General features: G+C 38.3%; 2 pseudogenes; one reads left to right on the forward strand and one right to left on the reverse strand.

The window, feature by feature from the left end:
* Positions 1-373: 373 nt before the first annotated feature.
* On the reverse strand, positions 374-1,167 carry LOC119540824 (annotated as a pseudogene).
* Positions 1,168-1,272: 105 nt separating this feature from the next.
* Positions 1,273-2,016, forward strand: LOC119540825 (annotated as a pseudogene).
* The last annotated feature ends 19,819 nt before the right edge of the window (positions 2,017-21,835 follow it).

A 21,835-nucleotide genomic window follows, 5' to 3' on the forward strand; every position in this document is an offset into this window, starting at 1 on the left:
TGCAATTGGGGTTAGGAAACCTAGGTTGAATTCTCAGGAAATCACAATTTCATTCATTTATTCAAGAGGAATTTATGAAGTGCCTACATATTATCAACTTTCACTTGCAGCTTTCTAGATAAAAAAGAAACCTGACATCTCTAGAGGAACCACCAAGTTCCCTCCAACATCTAAAGGACCTTTTTTGGAATTGGGTTTCTTCTATACTTCTGAAAGGGTAACACTTTAAAGTTGAATCATCTTTAACCTGGAGGTCTAACACGATATTTAGCAATACTTGCATCTCAGACTTACAACCTTAAAAGGTACACTAAGTTCTAAAGGTCACTATGTTGCGAAATAGTTTAAAGTTAAATGATTGTACAGTATTCATTTATGTTTGAAATTCCAGTCCTAGACCAAGCTTGTGGCCACTAGCATTGACATTCTTATCATCCAGCATAGCTGACAGCATCAGTTTGATGCCTGGCTTTAGGGTTTGAGTGTATCCTAAACCTATCAGGCAGTAGTTGTTCACTCGAGCCGAGAAGCATGCACTAGGGTCGATCTGATACTTGGCTGCTATTCCAAAATGAGTGTTACTGCTGTGCAGGTGAGATTGACAGCAGTCATTCACATTAGTGTGAAGCTGGAATTCATCAGTCTTGTAGCCAACTGCAGAATTGTTCTGTGTCACTCAGGACTTTGCAGCCTCAAAATTCATGTGGTAGCCAGCCAGCCCTCATAATCCAGCACCAGAGCACCCTGGATTTAAGGCCTGGTGATGTCAAAATCCATGTTGCAGCACAGGTTGATGTTCTCCCAGTTGTACCCTGTCTTGATTTTAGCATCTCCCCACCCCCACCCCAGTGTTAGGTGAGAAGGGTGAATCAAAGGTCAGCTTCTGTCCACGTGTGAGCTGAACTTCCATAATAATTTCGGTGTCTGGTGTGTTTTGTCAGTGTTCCATTTCTCTGTAAATGTCAGACCATATTCAGTATATCTGTACTTGGTTTCCAGACTACCCATCACTTTGGTGGTCTCAGTGTTGGCTGAGCCTGAGCTTGTAAATTCCAGTCCATTCTCAGATGTTTTCAAATCAAGTTTTATTAAGCCAAATCCATGGCCCTTGGTGAAGATATCCTTGGCAGATTTCCCAAGATCAACGTTTGTAGTAGGCACAGCCATCCCTTCTGCTCACAGGCAGTGGTGGCGGGCTCAGCTGTAGCTATAGCAGGTTCTGTGTTCTTTGGCAAAGTTGTTTTGGCTATTCTAGGTCCTTTGCATTTCCATATGAATTGTAGAATCAGTTTGTGAATTTCTTCAAAAAAGGAATTTTGGCCAGAGTACATAAAAAAATTTTATCCCAAGGTGGTCCTGGTGTGGCTCTGTGCCCTGCGAGGCATAGAGACTATTTACAAATGAGGAAGTTATTTAACTAAGCACTCACCAATTACGGCAGCTCCCTGGAAGAGAGCTCTTCTGATACTTCTAGCATCTCAATCTATATATAATTCTTAGTGAATTGCTTTGAATAGGAGGAAGTTCCAGAAGAATGGATCCTTCTGCATGTTGTTCAGGGCCAGATAGGAGATGGGAATTATAGCTATTTGAGATTTAAATCATGAGGGAAAGATAATTCTTAAGATGTAGAGCTTAAAAGATAATGTAGACCTGTATGTACCCTATAGCACCCTCCATCCAAGTTTTGATGAATATGAATTACAATCTATTGCTTATGACCAGGATATTATTTTCATACCAGCACACTTCCAACACCCTGTAGGAATAGGTAACCTATGGACATCCATCTCACTATGAGAGTGAATTTGAAATGAAAGTATATTATGATAGAACAATCAAACAGTATCCATTTGATGGGGCTGCTTTTTCTTCAGATGGTACAGATATAAGTCAGAAGCATGCTATATTCCAGAAGGTGCATCTCAAGGAGAGGAATCTTTTCTTTGGAAAATATTAATTAGTATTTTGAAACTAGTACTTGAATTCTTTCATTGGACATTTTCTGGGGTATAATACTCTTAATCTGTGAAGTGGATTGCAGTTTGCTTTGAACCTGGCTACATTTAGCTATCTGAGCTTCTGGTTACCTTTTCTAGATAGGGATGAAAAATAAAGCCATACACAGTTTTGTTGACTCTATTAACCCAAAAATAGGGAAAGCAGCAAGCACACTATTTGTTGTTTTAAAGAAAATAAAAATTCCTATAAAAGGAATATGCACAATTAAATGTTTAAATTGCATTTTGAATATTTTGTCAGGTGAATAAAAATTAAAATTATTGAATTAATTTAGTTGTAGACAAAAGAAATCAAAATAGAGCCATCTTTTGTGTACACAGATCAGATTAAAAGGTCAGTAACTTTATATATCATATAAAGTTTATATGTTAGTTAAATATCTTAAATGAAGTTATAATGTATAAGCTTTCAAGGGTTGCTAAAATAAAGTCTGAAATATAGTGAAGATGATTTATTTATACTTCTGTTAGCATGGACTAAAAACCCCATGCAGGGATGGGAACTTCTACTTTTTACTCCTGTTTTATAGCTAGCTAATGACAATTCTAAATCTAGCTGCACCAAATTTTATTAGGCCATTTGTAATTTTACCACCTTTGGCTGCCTATTAATTAAAATTTTTAAAGTAAACTTCATTATCTTACCTATGGTGGGCCAGAAACAACAATACAAAATAGGAAAATTTCACAGAAATGATAGTAACTTTTCAGGCTAATGGAGGACTAGGTTAAGTATTTCAAATTAAGTTGCTAAATATTTCCACTGAATTTTTAAAGATAGCCAAAGTACTAGGAGAGAAAAATCTTTTGGAGGATGACCATTTCTCTGCCTGGAATTAGTTTCCAGGGTATGAATAGCTTATAACAGAAATAACTCAACTTGCAGATTATAAGCACAGTTAATTTCAAAAATGTTTTATTGGCATAAAACTGAGAATGTTGTAAATAAACTGACATGGGATATTTCACTTAAAAAAAAAAAAAAAGAAATGTTATCCAGAATACATAAAGAACTCTTAATATATACTATATATTTATAGAAAGAAGTAGGAGCAGGATGGAAATGGGACACACACCTCTTTAAAGCTTGTCCTGCATTACTTTGGTCCTTTGTCCAATGCAGCTGTAGATTATTTGTACTAATAAAGGTACCCATTAAAATAGAAGTCCTACATTATTTCAGGCAATTCTTAAAACATTTAAGAAATATAAAGACATTTTTGATGCTCAGTCCTGGATCCTGAAAACAATGTGACATGTCAGGCTGTAAGACAATCAGGATGCTGGTGTGTCACATTAAAAATGGGCTGGATCTTTTTGATCAGAAGCAAAGTCTGGATTCTGCTAATCATTACTGCAACCAAAAGTCAAAGTCTTCTTTCTTGCACATGATATGGAAAGAACTGCAGTCCTTGTAGCCACAACTCCGACACACCAATAGCACTTACTATGGGCTTTGACTACATAGGACAGTGTTTTAATGTCCTGGCCTTCACGATGGCATCTGTGGACATGGTCCCCTCTAAACTGAATCCTTTGCTTCCCATCACAGTCATGTTGTTCCAGAATTTAGATAAAATTTTTAATCCCCCTTCCCTTAGGCTTCTGTCTTGTTGGATTCTTTTCCAGTAGATAGAAGCCTCTAGTTTATTGAGATTTCATCCTGTGCTCTGTTTATAATGCATTTTTCATATGTCGTATTTGTGGATCAGACATTGACAATTACAAGGCACTTAACTTAATATATTCTGATTATCAAAATTCAAGCACCTGAAATAGGATACCTGAGCTAATGCATTCCACATTCCAGCATTTCATTTGATGATCAATGTATTCTCCAGAATCATGATGATAGCCTATTATATTCCTGTCAAAATAAACTTATTAAAAATATGTTGGTTCTAAATAAAATCTTGCATTGATTTGCCATTTGTTTTATTAATGGAAAACTTTACACCTGCGCTGGAGTCTTCTAATCAAAAACTACATGCTTCCCAGACATATTTAAGTTCAATGATTAGTACCAGTCCTCTCTGCATGTGGGAGAGAGGATTCTAGGTCATCAACATTCTCCCCAGTTATGGCTAACTTTCAGAAAATCAAAGAGAAGAGTGGCTTTGGAAAGCAATTGATATTCTTGCACAGGTTGGAGTTGATATGCAAATGGATAAACAGCATTTCCATTCTGGGGAAGCTATATAGAATTACACCAGCAGGGGTTTGATACTGTATTTCTTCTGTTTTAGCTCTGTTGTCATTTTAGAAGCTGTGAAACTAAGAGTCTTAAAGAGATGCATTAGGGGATTCAAATAGCCCAGCAGAGCACTATGCAGCAATTAGCAATCATACAAAAAGTAAACAATAGAGCATGTAACAATACAAGGGGGTATTATAAAATGGTTTTGAAAATTTGGGGTGGTGTCACTTTAGTATTTCTCTTTGTTATTCACTATTACGATATAGCGCTTCAGGATCTTTTAGATAGTGTCTATTGGGCTGGGTCTAGAGCTAATTAGGAAATAGTTTTTGTGATTAAGTAACCTCTGTCTTATTTCAGTATTTTTTCAGAGATCTGATAACACATCAGGCTCCGTTTTTTTTTTTTGTTTTTTTTTTTTTTAAGAGTTAAGTCTACATTTAAGAATCTCTCATTAAAATTTAAGTACAGGAACTTCTCATTTTATGTAGTTCTATTTGTTGGCCAATCTCTGCACTGGAACTTAGAATCGTTGAAAAACAACCTGAAGTGAGTAAACTAGGTATTCAGTGTCTTCATTTCATTAAGATGGAAACTGGTCTATCAGATCCCACCCAGGCTCCAAATGAGTAATCATCCTTTCTGCACAGCTTCTTCACCTGTCGCCCAGTGGTAGGCGAACTTCCACCCTGTCTCTAGGACCACCCCTGATTTTAGATGGTCAGGGTTGCATTCCTTTGGATTTAACAAATCTAGAAGTTATACGTTAGTGTTACTCTGCCCTGGAACCAGTGGGCTCCTGGGTACTCCTGGTGCCCAAACTCCTGCCATGCTAATCATCCCTGTTACCCCAGTCTCACATAGGGATGGGTCCTGATTGCTCTGTGATCCAGAAGCAGAACACCAGTGTCTGAAAGGAGGGAATAAAGTACAGCAGAACCCACAATAGCCAAAAGGTGGAAACAACCCAAGTGTCCATCATAAGATAAACTGATAAATAAAATATGGTTTATATATACAGTGGAATATTATTTGGCCATAACAAGTAGTGAAGTTCTAACACGCTACAACATGGATGAATGTTGAAAACATGCTATGTGAAATAAGCCAGACAAAAAAGGACAAATATTTTGAGTCTATTTATATGAAATATTTAGAATACGCAAATTCATAGAGACAAAGTATATTACAGGTTACCGGGGCGGCGGCTGCTGCTGCTGGTGGTGGTGGTGGAATGGGAAGTTATTGCTTGATAGTTACAGAGTTTCTGTTTGAGGTGATGAAAAAGTTGTGGTAATGGATGGTGATGAGCGCAACACAACATGGTGAATATAATTAATACCACTGAATTGTACACTTAGAAATGGTTAAAATGGGAAATTTTATGTGGTAATATAAAATTTGTTTTATATAACCACAATTAAAAAAAAAAAAGAAAAAAACAGCAGGGAAGCACCAGTAGTTCACCAGACTTCTCCTGAGCACCTGTTCATGGGCATCCTTGTGCCCAATATGTCTTCAAATCCAAGGAATGAATCTGGTTTCAGATCCCAACTTCCAGTCAGTTTCCTGGCTTTGTAGTACATCTAACTTGCTCATCTGGTTAAAGGCAAAGCAGGTGCCCCAAATCTGGCTTCCTGTCTGTGCTCATCCCATTAAATTGCACTATGTTGTTACCTAAACAAAAGGACTTCACTTTAGTGCCCATGTATCTGCCTTCTGAACTTTTGACAGAATCTGTTGACTCTGTTGATGCAGCAAAATGAGTTTTGTTTACTCACCTTAGGAAACAAGTTGTGGTAATTGTGTAGTAAATGATGGTCTGCTCATTAGAGGACACACTTCAAGGAGGAGTGATTTATTTGATTGGAGTGATCTCAGTTTAGGAAACAGTGCCCTGAGTTTCGGCTGGTGAACTTTAAATTGGCCATTCCAGGATTCACAAGGTTCAGGATCTTTTCAAAGGCAGAAAATGAAGGAGTGGCTAGGGAAGTGAGAGAAGGCTCACTTTGTAAGCCTTTCCTTTTATTAGGGAAGAAAAATCTTAAAGTAAAATAATGAATACAATATGGGGCTCTTGGGCACCACCCCTTAAAATGTATCCTTAAGCTCATGTGGTCATCCCTAACTCTAAGGCAGGCAAGTCTCCTGATTTTCATGTCTGTAGCAGGAGGCAAGTGAGAGAAAGGAGGATTGCAAATGGCCTGCCACAAATGGTCTTCTCATTTCTCTGTTTATTCAACCTTCAGGACAGGCCCTCCTCAGAACATCTAGCTCATTTAATCATTGGTTCTTTATATTTTTTCTCTTGTATGGTTGCATATCTTTTTTCTTGTGTGCTTTTTTTCCTTAGTATTACTCCATCATTGACAGGATGAAGTTCAAGCTCCAGATTAAAGCAGCTGAGGCTCTTTATGTGTGGCCCCTGCCCACCTCTTCAGCCCCATCTACTTCCATTCCCCCGAGAGACATTGGTGCTCCATCCATCACATGGATTCTCTTGTTTTCTAAAAGCGGCAGACTGTCTTATCCCCAAACATATAGTTAGCTGCCTCGACTACATTGCTTCTTACTCAATAATCAAGATAATCTAATTAATCTCTCTTCTGAGAAGGCTTCCCAGAGGCCACCCTTCCAATAAGCACTGATCACACTGCATCATGATATTTGTTTATGTAATTATCTGTTGCTACACTCAAGGATTTCTTGGTTTAGTGGGACAGACAGACATGGGAACACACTGTGGTACAGGGCAAGCATTCAATAAGTGCAATGAAGGAGACTCAATAGCTTGAGGGAAAGAACCATTTTATATTATTTCCTGCTTTTCCCCACAACAGCCAGCACAAGTATTAGCACGAGGTAGTTATTAGAGCAAAATAATTAGATTTGTTGTTGAATCAAATGGGCACAAAACATTTTTAAACTTTATAATATTAATTGAGATCAATTCTGTGGTTTCCCCATCACTGTGGGTGGTTATACAAGACCAGCTGTGCACCATAGTAAATATGGCATATCTTCTCCTTTCTTTTCCTTTTCTCCTCTCCTAAGCATGTCTCTCTGAGTGTGTTTGACTTGCTTATCTTTATTTTTCTTTTTTAACTTCTAATTTTCCCATCATCAATACTGATAATTTTGTATCCCTCATTGGTCTTCTGTTCATGTCTGGTTAACATTATCAGCAGACGAAAGCCTCTTCTTTGCCTGAGTAGAGCAGATGTACTCTTGGTATCCAAAAGCCACAATAAATCTAAGTATCCTAGCACAAAAAGTCATTTAATATTCACAGTACTGACCTCTGGCAAGCAGATTTGTGCACATGAAGCTTGATTAATAGAGAAATGAAGAATTCTTTTCTCCCCACAGAAAATAATTTGAAGACTACTTAGTTCTTTTACAGATCTTTCATTCTATTAAAAATAATAATACTGAATTCACATTGTCTAATATATACCAATATAGGTCTCAGGAAATTCTCTTTTTTTTTTTTTCCTGTTTCCACAGCCACCTAGAGAATACCTATAGAAGTTGACAGGGAGAAAGAACAGAACAGTAGTGAGTCTCCTAGCTTGCTTCATGATAATAAAAGAACATCTCCAATAGAAGGGACCACTGAAGTCATAGCACAGGTATAAGTAAAAATTTGTATCTTCAGATACATATTTATTCCTAATATACATTCATCTTTATGTTTGAGCTACTGATGCATCTTGGAATTACAAGCCCATGAAATTGGGTTTACTTAGGCAGGATCACATTGGACAGTAAAAAATCCAACCAACCAACCAGAGCCCTTCAGCCTGTTTGATTTGCTTTGGGCCATTTACAGAGGAAAATTGTGAAACAGGTGAAGGTTTACTATTCTCATTCTTTCAAGTGAACACTTAATTAGTGGTTACTGGAAAAAAACCACATCCTTTGAGAATTAGTCAGATGTGGTATTGAAGCCATATATTGGTTGTGAGACTTTGGGGAAATTGCTTAACGATTCTAAACTTTGGTTTCTATGTCTGTTAAGTAGGCCTTATATTCCTCATGTCAAGACTTGTACGGACAGAGTGCTTGGAGGTAAGCATTTAATACATGGTGGTCATTACTGTGACCTGTTATTGCTACCATTACTTTCTCTAAAATGCCTCAGGGACTGTATTGGATAAGGCCAGTCCTTGCTCATAATGAACTCTCCATTGACTTGAGGTGAAAGACTATAAATTAATTCTACCAGTAGACAGTAACGTTTGGGCAATAATAAAGGTATAAACAAAACGTATTGGAATTAGAGGCCGGGTAAGTTTGCACTCTAGGGAGACATCAGAGAAAGCTTCACGAGAAGGAAGAATCTGCGCTGAGCCTTCAGAAATGGGCATAATCTTAATGGAGATTATTATTATGTCCAGCCTGGTGTTTCTCTCACCAACTTCCTTGCAATAGCTTCCATCTCATTCCTCTTCCTTTTTGTACTTAGTGTCCTGTTCAGAAAAGACAACAATCCTATTGTCTGTAGGGGAAAGATTCTCTATTACTATATATGTGTATAACTTGTGCGGAAGACATATGGAAGGGTATATGCTTCTAAGGTATTTTGGGGGGGTTTGTCTTACTCAGTGGTTTTGAGTAAGAATCAGATCAGTCACTTAGGGAAGAGTGTGTCAGGTTGGACAGACAGAAACCAAAGAGATGAAACCAGGTGGGCTGCAGGATGTTTCTCTTGGCCTTACCCAGGAAATGAAGCAGCTGCCAGAGAGGTGGTTCCCTTTGGAAGGTATCCGGCACCCTCCCTACAGAGACAGTTTGGGCATGAAGAGTTATGAAACCCAAGTAATGTAATATAGAAGTTGTGGGAATTCTTTGGTGCTCTAAATTGAGCAAGCCCTTGATGTGAGCCAGGTGTAGTCAGCAATGTCATGCACACCTGGATTTGGATTCCAGCGCTGTCATTTACCAACTTGTTAATCTTGAGCAAGTTACTGACCTTCTCTGAGTCTCGTACTACTTGTAAAAACCTAATAATGTCTTCCTCATATAATTGTTGTGAGGGTTAAATGAGAGCACATATAAATCTCCTAAAACAGAATCAGAGCATTAGTTCCCTTTTTTTCTTCCCTCTCTTGTTTTCTCTGAATCCTCTGCCAGCCAGCACTGTCTATTAATATAGAATAGAGACGAGTATTGCAGTCAGCATCAGCTATGCTAACAGGCACTATGAAGAAAAGTTTTAGTCATGCATGAACCAGAGTATTAAGGGAGAGCACGGCGCTGCTCATTGTCAGCATGGGGGTGGCTGAGGTAATCAAAGGGAGAGAACCCCAAGGAGGTGGAAGGCGAAGGGTGGGGAGCAGGGCAAAACCCTGAGCAGCCAACTTCCTCGCTGGGAGATTCTTCTTCTGGTGCTAAGTATTCATGGCTTTGAGTTTTACTAAGGCAGGAGGTACCCCTCACAGGGATCTCCATACATACAGCTTCTCTTAGTGGCATTTTGAAATGAAACATTTTATTCCATATTAAAGGAATTTTAAGAATTCTTAGGCAGTTGGGGAAGGGGTGAGGACAGGCCTCATGGGCTGGGATATTTACTCTAAGTCACTGGGCTCAGAAGTTAAACATTTACTTTATCTAAGTGGCTCCACCACAGTGGGTCAGAAGCTTAGAAATTACAATTTTTGAATTGCTGGGACTTGGTCGGTGCACCATGGTGAATTAGATACACGAAATTTCTCTGTCTTCTCTAATTTGAATGTTTCCTTATATACTGGCCCAATAATGCCTTGATTGACATCATCTATCAGTATTTAGTTATTCTTAATTTGAGTCTTCAAACACAAAGTGAAAAATAGAACTGTGGCAAAAGTGCTATTTGGCACAAATAAATTTTGGCCTGGCTTATCCAGAGCATTGTCTCCATCATCATTCTTCTTTGTATTTGAACATAGTACTTGAACCCAGCGGGGAAAAGCTGTTTCCCTAATGGGAAACCAGGCCTCAAGGTTGAACTCATTATGTGAAAGTCATGGACCCTCGGGAGGAAAGTAATGTTAAAATTCACCTTCTGTTTGACACGTATATCTTACAGTCAGTTTTATTTCGAATACTGTCTATGAATGTAATGGTCATCTCACATATATTATGCAAATAAGCTTACCTAAATAACTCAACCTAGGTGGTCTGCAAATGTTTATGAGTGAAGCACTTCTAATTCTGGAAATGGTACTAATGGATTTGTGGCAACTCTAATTGGTTAGAGCTAGGGGGCCAACTGATTTGCAATTATGCATGCATTATCTGGATGTGAAAATTATCTGGAGGGCTGTGTATACTTGGGTCTTAATGCTGCCTATGACCCACTAATGATGCTGCAAGCCATATCGAAGGATGGTTTCCAGAGAGAAGTGACAAGAGATGAATATGTAGGAATGTTGCTGCTTTTAAATATAGATAATTCACAGGTCATTTTTTGTAGTAAGCATTTATTCAACTTACCCCAACAGTAATTTCAGGAGACTCCCACTCTCTTGGAATTAACATTAAAGATATCTGCCTTTGATTGAGTGTCTTGAGTTGAAATTTAGATGAGTTTTAAACACCAGAAACTTTTCTAAGATAAGTGTAATTATTTTTAATAAGAGTGATTGTAGGTTTATGGAAGCATGCAAGAAGTACAGAGTTCTCGTGTATCACTCCCTCTCTCACACATAATTCTATTATTAACATTTTTGCGTTACTGTGGTACCTTTGTTATAATTAATGAAAAAATATTATAATCATGCTCTTAGCTTTAGTGTTGTTTACATTGTGTTGTACAGTTTTATGGGTTTGTGTGTGTGTGTGTGTTAACTTATATACAACTGTGCCGGTTTGAATGTATTGTGTCCCCCAAATGCCATTATCTTTGTAGTTTTGTGGGGCAGAAGTTTTGGTGCTGGTTGGATTTGCTTGGAATGTGCCCCACCCAGCTGTGCGTAATGATTCTGATGAGATGTTCCCATGGAGGTGTGGCCCCGCCCATTCAGGGTGGGCCTTGATCAGTGGAGCTATATAAATGAGCTGACTCGGGGGGAGGAAACGGAGTGCAGCTGGGAGTGATGTTTTGCGGAGGAGTAAGCTTGCTAGAGAGGAACGTCCTGGGAGAAAGCTGTTTTGAGGCCGGAGCTTTGGAGCAGATGCCAGCTGCCTTCCTAGCTAGCAGAGGTTTTCCGGATGCCACTGGCCATCCTCCGGTGAAGGTACCCGATTGCTGAGGTGTTACCTTGGACGCTTTGTGGCCTTAAGACTGTAACTGTGTAGTGAAATAAACCCCCGTTTTATAAAAGCCTATCCATCTCTGGTGTTTTGCATTCTGCAGCATTAGCAAACTAAAACAACAACCTAAAATTTTCCTTTTCCCTTTTCGAATATACAATTCAATGGTGTTAATTACATACCCACAGTTGTGCCTCCATCCCCATCTTTCATTTACAAAACTTTTCCATCACCTCAAATAGAAACTCCATTCCAATTAAACCTTAACTTCACATTTCCCTCCCCCTCTTGGCCCCTGGTAAACTGTATTCTAGTTTCCGACTTCATGAAGATGCTTATTTTGTTTATTTCATATCAGTGAGATCTTACAGTATTTGTCGCTTTGTGCCTGGCTTATTTCCCTCAACATGAATGGCATAATGATTTTTAAAGTTCATGGTTAAATGACGGTGACTGCACATCCTATTCCAGGCTGGCTAAACAAGGCTTACATAATGACAGCATCCCCACTATATTATCTACTCTTCTCTTCATGTTGCTCCTTGATGGGGTGAACATTTTTAATGTTTTTTTCTGAGTTCAGTATTCTCTTTGCCTTTCTTTTCTTTAGAATACACATCTATAAATTGTCAAAATCTTTCTCATTCTGTTATTCATTGTATTTCATCATTAAGTCTATTGAAAATAAAAATGTGCCATTGTTACCTTACAAAATATTTTTTTTCACATCTTGATGGTTGCTTCAATCTTGAATACAAGAGAAGAAGGATGAATAAGTGCCTGTCCCCCTGTAAGAAGAAATGTGTATATGTATGCAATCTGATGCAGGTCTCACAACCAAACAATGTTTAAAAATCTTACATATTGTGGTCAGTTCTAAAAATGTGGAATTTCACTGTTTCTGCTGACTACATTGTTTAAGCTCTCTGCAAGAAAACTTTCCCCCCAGGAAATCTTCAGTGCACAGTGGAAATTGTAATAGAAAAGCCCATTACCATGACCCCTCTTGGGGTTTGACTCAAATGCAAAAATAATAGTAAGATTTCCAATCTCCATTGCCCATATCTGGATACAGTAAAGACAATTTTCTGTATACATCTCTGAAATTCTAGAAAGCTCTTCAGGTTGGATGTCAGGTTGAAAACAAACCCAGAGTGTATGATCAAGGAGAATGGAAAAAATAAGATTGGAATGAATGAATGAATGAATTTGAGTGCTCTTTAAAGTCAGGAAAGAGAAGCAATTAATATGAGCCACCTGCATGCTGGCTACTATGTTAAGCTCTTTTCATTCATTTCATGTAATCTTTACTACAACAAGGAAACTGAGACATGGAAGGGATTAAGTAACTTGTCTGAGGCTGCATAGCTGGCAAGAAGCAGAGTCATCAAATCTTATTCCTTTATTTAAACTAAACTTCCTGCTCATAGTTCAGTAAAGCATTTATTTAACAGATTTAAAACTATACCTAACAGTAACCAAAACAGGCAGGTTTATGTTTAATAATGTTTTCTGATGACAACAGAAAGTCAATGAAGTTTTCTATGATTACATCTGCTAAAAGTTTAACATTGAGTGGCAGGGTTTATCTGGCAAGCATGTCAGTGAGCAAGTAATAGGAAAACATCTTCAGTTGAGTAAAGCAACCAATGAAAATGGTAAAATTGGTAAAAGTAGTTTATTCCAGGAATGTTATGGTGAAAGTCAAAAGTGCCAGGACATCCATAGTGGGCTTCACCGTTTGAATGATTCTTTCAATAACATCTGCAGATTATTGTATTTCAATTTTTATTTCTTTCCAAGCAATTCATGCTATAGCACTTGAAAGACCCTTATTAATTTAAGGTTAGTTTACCATTATTTTGCATAGTTTTTCCTTGGTCTGTTTGATATTTCCTAATTAAGAATATTAATATGTACTTTACATGTAGCACTTCATTTTTACGCTATAGCATACTTCAATATGAATACTATATTTTCAGCTAGACCCTCCTCTATGTCTACCAGGTAAGACAAATAAACAAAATCAAATGAGGAAAAATATCCTTGGCTATGTGATTATTTTCATTAGCAGTGAATCTGCTTCTGTGTGATTGAGATGCAAACCATTTCTGCTGCACCTCTCATTTACTCCCAGGAAACAGTCCCAGTTGCCTAAAAAGTCAACACCTTCTGACAGGCACCATCTGGCCAGCCATTCATTAACTCCCTCAATGCTGCTTGTGAATTTGCCTTTCTACCCATGGCCAGTGACACCGTTGAGAGCTCATGTGGCTTAAAGGAACATTGTTTCCCTGTTTGGATCACCCAGACATCTATCTGCAGGTGTGAGTCCTACAGGCAGTGTCCTATCTGAGTGTGTAGGCTTGTTATATAATTAAATTAAATACTTGATACAGTTTTGGAAATTTTAAGCTGAGGACTGCAAAGAGTAAAATAATATAAGTTTTAACTAATAAGTATGTCATAAATTAAGAAAGGTTTTTGTTTGGTTTATGGTTGGAAAACATTGTAGAAAGTTCTTCTGTAGGAATAAATTTTTTGAGGGGTGACTAAAAAATAGGGAATTATGAACTAGATTTGTTTTCTGTTTTACATCTGAAAATGTTTTGCTTTCTTGGTCTATTATTTACTTTTATTTTTGAATCAGAGGCAGCATGGTCCAGTAGAAAGAAGAGAAAAATTGAAGACAATAAAATAATTTAAATAACAACTTATGCTATTGTTATTTATGTGATCCTGGAATTGTAACTCCTGAATATTTCTTAATTTTGTTTCATCATTTGTCAATGGGAGATAAAGCCCCAAACCTGCCCTTGTAGTGTCTCTTAATTCCTAAAAGGTAGAGTTTCATTGAGTATTTATTTTGGGTTATGTGATACAACTGATGTGGGGGGGTGTATAATATATAAAAATATACAACATTAAACTTGCTATCAAGGAGCTTGCAGTCTCACAGAGAGCTGGACATGAAAACAAAATAAACTGTGATAAACCATTGTGATTCTTAAAATCAGTGTTCTAGGATCAGTGATAATTTAAGAGGAGTCCTTCAAAGAGGGACATGGCATCCAGGGCAGAGGGACCAGTGTGTTGTAAGGCAGTGAGATGAGAGATAATATGATATGTTTTGCAAACTTTAAATAGTTAAAATGGGATATAAATTTTGCCAGAGGAAATGGCAGGACCTGACACGTAAGAGCAGTCTGATTGATGACTAGCCTTATTTGCTGTGTGAAGATGTTGGGTTTTGCCCTTTGGGCAAAGTTTTGAACAGGCAAATGAGATGATTGGAAATGGCTTGGAAAGACCTTCATCTGGGGAGCTTGGAGGATGGATGAGAGTGGACTGAGACCAGATGTCAGGAGCTCAGTAAGGACTCTATAGCAGGAGGATCTGCTAGGGATGACAAGAAAGGAATGAGAATAGTGACAGTGAAGCTAAAGAGGAGAGAAAGCATCAGAGAAATCAAGTGTGGAATAGCAAGGCCTGTTATCAGAATTACATGAATACAGAAAAGCCAGTGTCACATAAATGTTCGTCATGTCTCAGGCTCAAGCTTTCCATATCCATTTTATTTCCCTTCTAGTTTTCTCATAAGGGAGATTTTCCTATTCATTTTGTGGGAATTATTTGACCCATTTTTGAGTCTTGAAAACATTCTTCTGAATTTCTCTGATGGCAAGAACTTTGTCAGTAGCATCACATTTCTAGAGGAATAATTCTGTGAGAGCAGGAACTAGGCCTGTCTTACTCATTGTTGTATCCTCAATGTCTGCCACATATTAGATGCTCAATAAATTGTGCTGAATGTACCTATGATAAATTTCACAGTGTCAAGATGGTCTGAGGGTGGGTAGATCTAGACAGTAAAGGGAAAAAGTTATCTGAATGTGAACAGGCTCAATAATAGTGATGATGGTGATGATGATAATAATATTGGAAACATTTGATGAGTTCTTGTAAGTTCCACACACTGTGATTTGTATACTTTGTGTGCATTATCTAATTTAATCCTTACAACAGCCCTCTATGGGCATTGTTTTATTTCCATTTTGCAGATGAGGAAACTGAAGCTTAATGATTATACATCTAGTGAGTGGCAAAGCTATGGTTTTAATCCTCATTTATTTAGGGCAAAACCCCATGCTCTAAACCACTGGGCTGGATTTAATGACCCCTTGAATTACAAGACTACTATAAAAAATGACAACTTAAATTGGTTTAGTTCTTTATTTCCTCTTTTCATTTCTCTGTCTTTCATCCCAAGGTTATTCCACATTGTTTTTCAATACACATACTTGGATTTTACAGGCACACATGCTATCTCCTCCTTCCTTCCCCACATTTCTCCTCTCCTCTCCACCATAAATAAGGACACGTAGTTGTGGTGTTGAAGTTAATGGGCTCAGGGGTTAGATGCATGGTCTCCAAACCCCTAGAGTGATGGTGTTACAACTTGACCCACTTCAGCCTCTCTCTTGTGTTGAGTCCTGGTCTTCATATATGTCTCCCACTTCATCTCCCTAGTTCTCTACCTTTTATCCCCCAACCATCCCTACAGTTGGGTGCCTTAAGGTGTGGGTAAACCAGTTAACAGCAGGTACTGGCAGCGAGAACAGCATCTCGGGGGAGATCAGCTCATTGAGGGTGGGTACTGTGTGTTACTTATCTTCCCTCTGCCTCACCTAGTACCTGCCTGCACCTAGAGGCACTCCATAAATATCTCCTAATCTGATTCGAGAAACCTCACTGCCCCCTTCACTTTCTGGGCAATGTGCTGTACTCTATTCTTTTTCAGATATTTTTAACACAGTGTTGGGTACCAATACATTCACTACAGACCTGTATGAGCATGTTTCCCTTTCTCCCTTTGTGATTTATCTCCCTCCTAATGAATGTGCTCATTATAAAACAAGAATTCCATATTGCAATACAGATGTGGACGTTTGGCTTGCCTTTTTGGTCTTTGATGAATAGATGTACATATCAAGAAGCTTCCACTGTTAACTATCTTTGTCTTTAAATATGTCTCTTTTCTTCTTTTAAAGGCTAATAACTTCGATATTCATTCCTTTAATTATAGATTTAGGTAATGTGTTCCAGTTTTTTGTTTGTTTGTTCGTTTTGTTTTGTTTTGCAAATACTGTAACTTGTCTTTTTTAAAAAAGAAAAACTTGGAACAATAACTTGCACTCTCTCTTAGTTGTAATATCAATTCCCCTTGTACCTTGGACTTTTTTTTTCATTTCACCTCCAAAATTGCATTGAAAACATCTGCTAAGGACTTATTTAAACAGCTAGTTAATGCTTTATAAAGCTCCGAGGTGCACTGATCTGTTCCAGGAGCATTCTGTTTTCTCAAGAGCTATATCATATTTTCTACCTGTCTGACAGCTTATTTTACTTCAAAAGTCTTAATTTCTCTTTCTATCAGTGTTATGGTACCCAACTCTAAAGTTTATAACTTATTTTTCCTGATCTTATTTTGCTCTGGACAAATCTAAAAACAATCAAGTTAGGTCTTTCTCTTCTTCATAGTCTTTCCTAAATCTTTCCGTTTTGTTTAAAACAAGAATGTCTTCCCTTCAAGTCTTCATAACCAAATAAATGTCAGGATGTGGTTCTGATAGATTTAACCTTAATTGATCATCCTTGCAAGTTGGTGCATTTTCAGTTTAGCCATGGGCATATTTCAAAGAAAGAATGAGTATCTGGGACTTTTTCAGTTTCCTGGTATCACTTCTCTGGCGTTCTGGTCAGATTAAGAGTCCTCATTTCATTTGGCAATTATTTATCAAGTGCCATACATACCAGTTCTTACACAGAGTGGTAGAAATAAAATAGCAAGAAAAACCAAATCTGATCCCTGCATTCTAAGAGCTTACAGCATAGAGTAAAGACAGTTGTTTATCAAGCAAATACACAAACAAAAGTAAAATTACAACTGTGAAAAGGGCTACAAGGGAGAGGTACATGATTTTATGAGAGCGCATAGGAAGAGGCCTAACCTTGTCCAGGCCCAGGGAAGGCTTCTGTGAGGAAGAGACAGATCTGAAGTCATTTAATGAGATGAAGAAGACATGAGGGGAAAAGTACTTTGGGCAGAAGGAACAAACAGGATGTGGAAGGACTTTGCTGAGAGAGGGGCATAATGAGTTTCTGAGACCTGAAGAAAGATGGAGTGTTCAGAGCAAGGAAAGATAAGGGGAGGTAAGCTCTTGACCACTCAAGGGTTACAGGTCACAAAAAGAAATTGTGTCTTTATTCCAAGAGTGCAGAAATCCGTGAAAGGATTTCAAGTGCAGGTGTGGTTGTTGGTGGTGAAGAGTACAGTAAGATTTGCATTTGAAACTATAAGCTTGCCTAAGTGTAGAGAAAGAAAGGACTGGGGCAGGGCTGATGTGAGTGGAGAAAAGGTTTCACTACTATCCAGGCCAGAGTAGAAAATAGCTTAGATTAAATTTGGGGTAGTGATAATGAGGATAAAAGCAGTTGAATTCAAGATATTAGGAGATAATGCTATAATTCGGTGTTAGATCAGCTCTAGAGGAGGGTGAGGGAGTAGTAGCAATTAAGGATGTTGAGTTTCTGGCCCATGGAGATGCCTGGGACAGTGAACACTAGAAGGGGGGAAGGTTTCAGGGGAAGATACAAATTTGGTTTTGGACTTAGTGGTAGGCAGAATTCTAAGATGGCTTCCCAGATTACCACCTCTGATGCGCACTCCCTGTGTAATCTCTTTCCATAGGGTGTAGACAGGACCTGTGCATATGATGGGATTTCACTCTTCTGATTAGATTACATTATGGGGCATGGGTGAAGGGATTTTGCAGATGTAATTAAGGTCCCTCATCAGTTGACTTTTAATTAATTAAAAGGGATACCCAGTCAGGTGAGTCCTTTAAAATAGAGTCCAGGCTTTCCCTGAAGTGGGAGATTCGATGTCAGGAAGATGCTCGCCTTGAGGAAGCAAACTGCCAAGTGGTAGAAAGGGCCGCATGGCAGGGAATGGTGGGCAGCCCCTAGGAGCTGAGGGCCTCAGTCCAACAACCACAAAGAACTGAATTCTGCAAAAAACTAATGTACTTGACGAGGACCCTGAGTCTAAGATGACGTCACGGCCCCGGCCAATACCTTGATTGCAAGCCTGTGAAACCTGAGCAGAGGACCCAGCTAACCTGTGCCTGAACTCCTGACCTGTGAAAACTGTGAGGTGATAAATTTATGTTGTTTTAAGCAGCTAAGTTTGTGGTAATTTGTCACAGCAATAGAAACAACATACCTTGTTGAATAGCAGATGTATTTGAGACTCCAGGTAGAGATGACAAGATAGGAAATTGGATGATGTGATCCTGGGAGCTCAGATGGAAGGTCTGAACTACAGATGTAAATTTGTGAGTCACGTGCTTACAGGTTGTAATTAAATCTATGGGTAACAATGACTTAAGGAATGTCAGCATTTAATGGCTGTGTAGGGATGATTAAACTGCAAAGGAGTCAAAGAAGAAAGGGACAAAGAAGCAGAAGGATCCTTTAGAGGAGTGTGGGGTCCCAGAATACAGGGGCAGAGATTGCTTCCAGAAGAAAGGAGCAGAAGCTGTGAGCTGGAAGGTGAAGACTAAAAAGTATTTGTGGATTCATACATAAACATCATTGGTGACTGTTCTGGTTTGCTAAAGCTGCCATTGTGCAAAATACCAGAAATGGATTAGGTTTTATAAAGGGGGTTTATTAAGTTACAAATTTACAGTCCTAAGGCCATAAAAGTGTCCAAACTAAGGGCATCAACAAGAGGATACCTTCACTGAAGAAAGACTGATGGCGTCCGGAACACCTTTGTCAGCTGGGAAGGCAAGTGCCTGGTGTCTGCTGGTCCTTTGCTCTCAGGATGCATTGCTTTCTCCAAAATGTCTCTGGGCTTCTGTCTTAGCTTCTCTCTCTCAGCTCCTGTGTGTCCTTGTTCCCAGGACATTTCTATTTAAGTGTCTGGAAGTCCTCTTTCAGCTGCTCTGGGACAAACTTGGGGATTCATCTCCAGGCGCTGGGTCTGTGTCTGCTCTGAGCTCTCTTCAAAATGTCTCTGCCTTTTAACCTCTCCTCGAGGACACCAGTAAACTAATTAAGATCCACCTTGAATGGGCAGGGTCACATCTCCATGGAAATAAACAAATCAAAAGGTCCCAGCCACAATAGGTCTACCCCACATGAGTGGATTAAAAGAACATAGTCTTTTAATAGGGTACATGACAGATTTAAACCAGCACAGTGACCCTAGAGTTTTGTGGGAAAGAGGGCAGAAGCCAGATTGGAATGGATTGAGAAATAAGTGGGAGGTGAGAAAATGGAGATAGTAAATATTGAACTTTTGAAAAATTTGTGAAAGGGAAAAGAGAAACCTCTCTCTCTCTCTTCCCCTCCCTCTCTTTTTTCTTTCATCCTTTCCTTCCTGTCTTTCTATTTCTCTCTTCCTTTCTTGCTTTTTTTTTTGTTTTTGTTTTTTTAATGAAATTTTATAGGGATCTATTCACATACTTTATAATCATCTGAAGTCTACTATAAATTATTCACAGTATCATCATATGGTTGTTCATTCATCAGCATAATCAGTTTTTGAACATTTTCATTACTCCAAAAAATAAAAATAAAAATAAGAATTAAAATAAAAATAATAGTAAAAATAAAAGACAGCACCCAAAACATCTCATATCCCTCCTACCCCTATTATTCATTTACTTTTTCTTTTTAATTTTGAAATAAATTCAAAGTTACAGGAACAGTTGAAAAAACAATACAAGCCCCATAAACAGAACTCCAGCATACCCCAACCCCCCTCCCCTGATACCCCGATCCACCAACTTTAACATCCTGTCACACCACCATTTCTTTCTTTCCCTCCCTCCCTCCCTATCTATCATCCATCATCTATTGTTCTCTCTTCTGAACATGAGGGCAAGCTGCACACATCCTTGAACAAACACTATAATTCGCATATACATTTCCCATGAACAAGAACATTCTTTTATGCAAGCCCATTAAGCGCAGCTAAGAAGTTCAAGAAATTCAACATTGATACAAAGCTTACATTCTATATTTCCTTTTTTTTTTCTTTTTTTTTTTTAATGTCCCATCTGTGTCCCTTTGAGCCTCCTCTCCTCCATCCTCAGATCCCATCCAGGATCATCCTTGGCATTTAATTGTCATCTATTTAGACTGTCTTTTTTTTTTTTCAATTATGGAAACATATATACAGCCTAAATCTTCCCATTCCAACCCCTCCCTAGCATTCCATTAATGGGATTAATCACATTTAGAATGTTGCAATGCTGTCACCATCCCACCATCAATTATTAGAAATTTCCCTTCACCCCAAACAGAAACCCTACACTCATTTCTTAACTCCCCATTGCCCCTTCCCCCACTTCTTGTAACCCATACTCTACTTTTCATCTCTATGGTCATTCTCTGGTACTTTCTTTGTGCTTACCGTGGGGCTTAAATTTAACCTCTTAAATCTATAACAATCTTGTTTTTCTTTGATACCAACTTAACTTCAATAGGGCACGTAAACTATGTTCCTATACTCCTCCATTCCCGCACCTTTTTGTAGTTCTTGTCAAAAATTACATATTTTACATTGAGTCCAAAACCATTGATTTATCATTACAGTTTATGTATTTTAGATCCTGTAGAAAGTAAATAGTGGAGTTACAAATCAAAAATACAGTAGTATTGGTATTTATATTTACTATGTGATCTTTACTGGAAATCTTTATTTCTTCATGTAGTTTCACTTAATTGTTAAGTGTCCCTTCCTTTCAGCCTGCTCAACTCCATTTAGCATTTCTTATAGGACTGATCTACTGGTGATGAAGTCCCTCAGCTTTTGATTATCTGGGAATGTTTTCATCTTCCCCTCATTTTTACCCTCCAGGTGTTTGTTAATTCTCCAAGTCTCTGATGGTTATTGACTTCTATTTGTATTCCATTGTGGTCAGAGATTTTAAAATTTATTGAGGCTTGTTTTATGTCCCAGCATATAGTCCATACTGGAGAAGGATCTGTGGCCACTAGAAAAGAATATGTTTCCTGGTGACCTGGAATGTTAATGTTCTATATATGTCTGTTAAATTTCTCTCTCTCTCTCTCTCTCCTTTCTTTGTTTCTCTGTCAGTAGGGCTTCCTTTAGTATCTGAAGTAGGACAGGTCTTTTATTTGCAAAATCTCTCAGCATTTGTTTGTTTGTGAAAAATTTAAGCTCTCCCTCAAATTTGAAGGAGAGTTTTGCTGGATAAAGTATTCTTGCTTGGAAATTTTTCTCTCTCAGAATTTTAAATATGTCATGCCACTGCCTTCTTGCCTCCATGGTGGCCGCTGA

The sequence above is a fragment of the Choloepus didactylus genome, chromosome 7, assembly GCF_015220235.1.
Source record: "Choloepus didactylus isolate mChoDid1 chromosome 7, mChoDid1.pri, whole genome shotgun sequence".
NCBI classification, from domain to species: domain Eukaryota; kingdom Metazoa; phylum Chordata; class Mammalia; order Pilosa; family Megalonychidae; genus Choloepus; species Choloepus didactylus.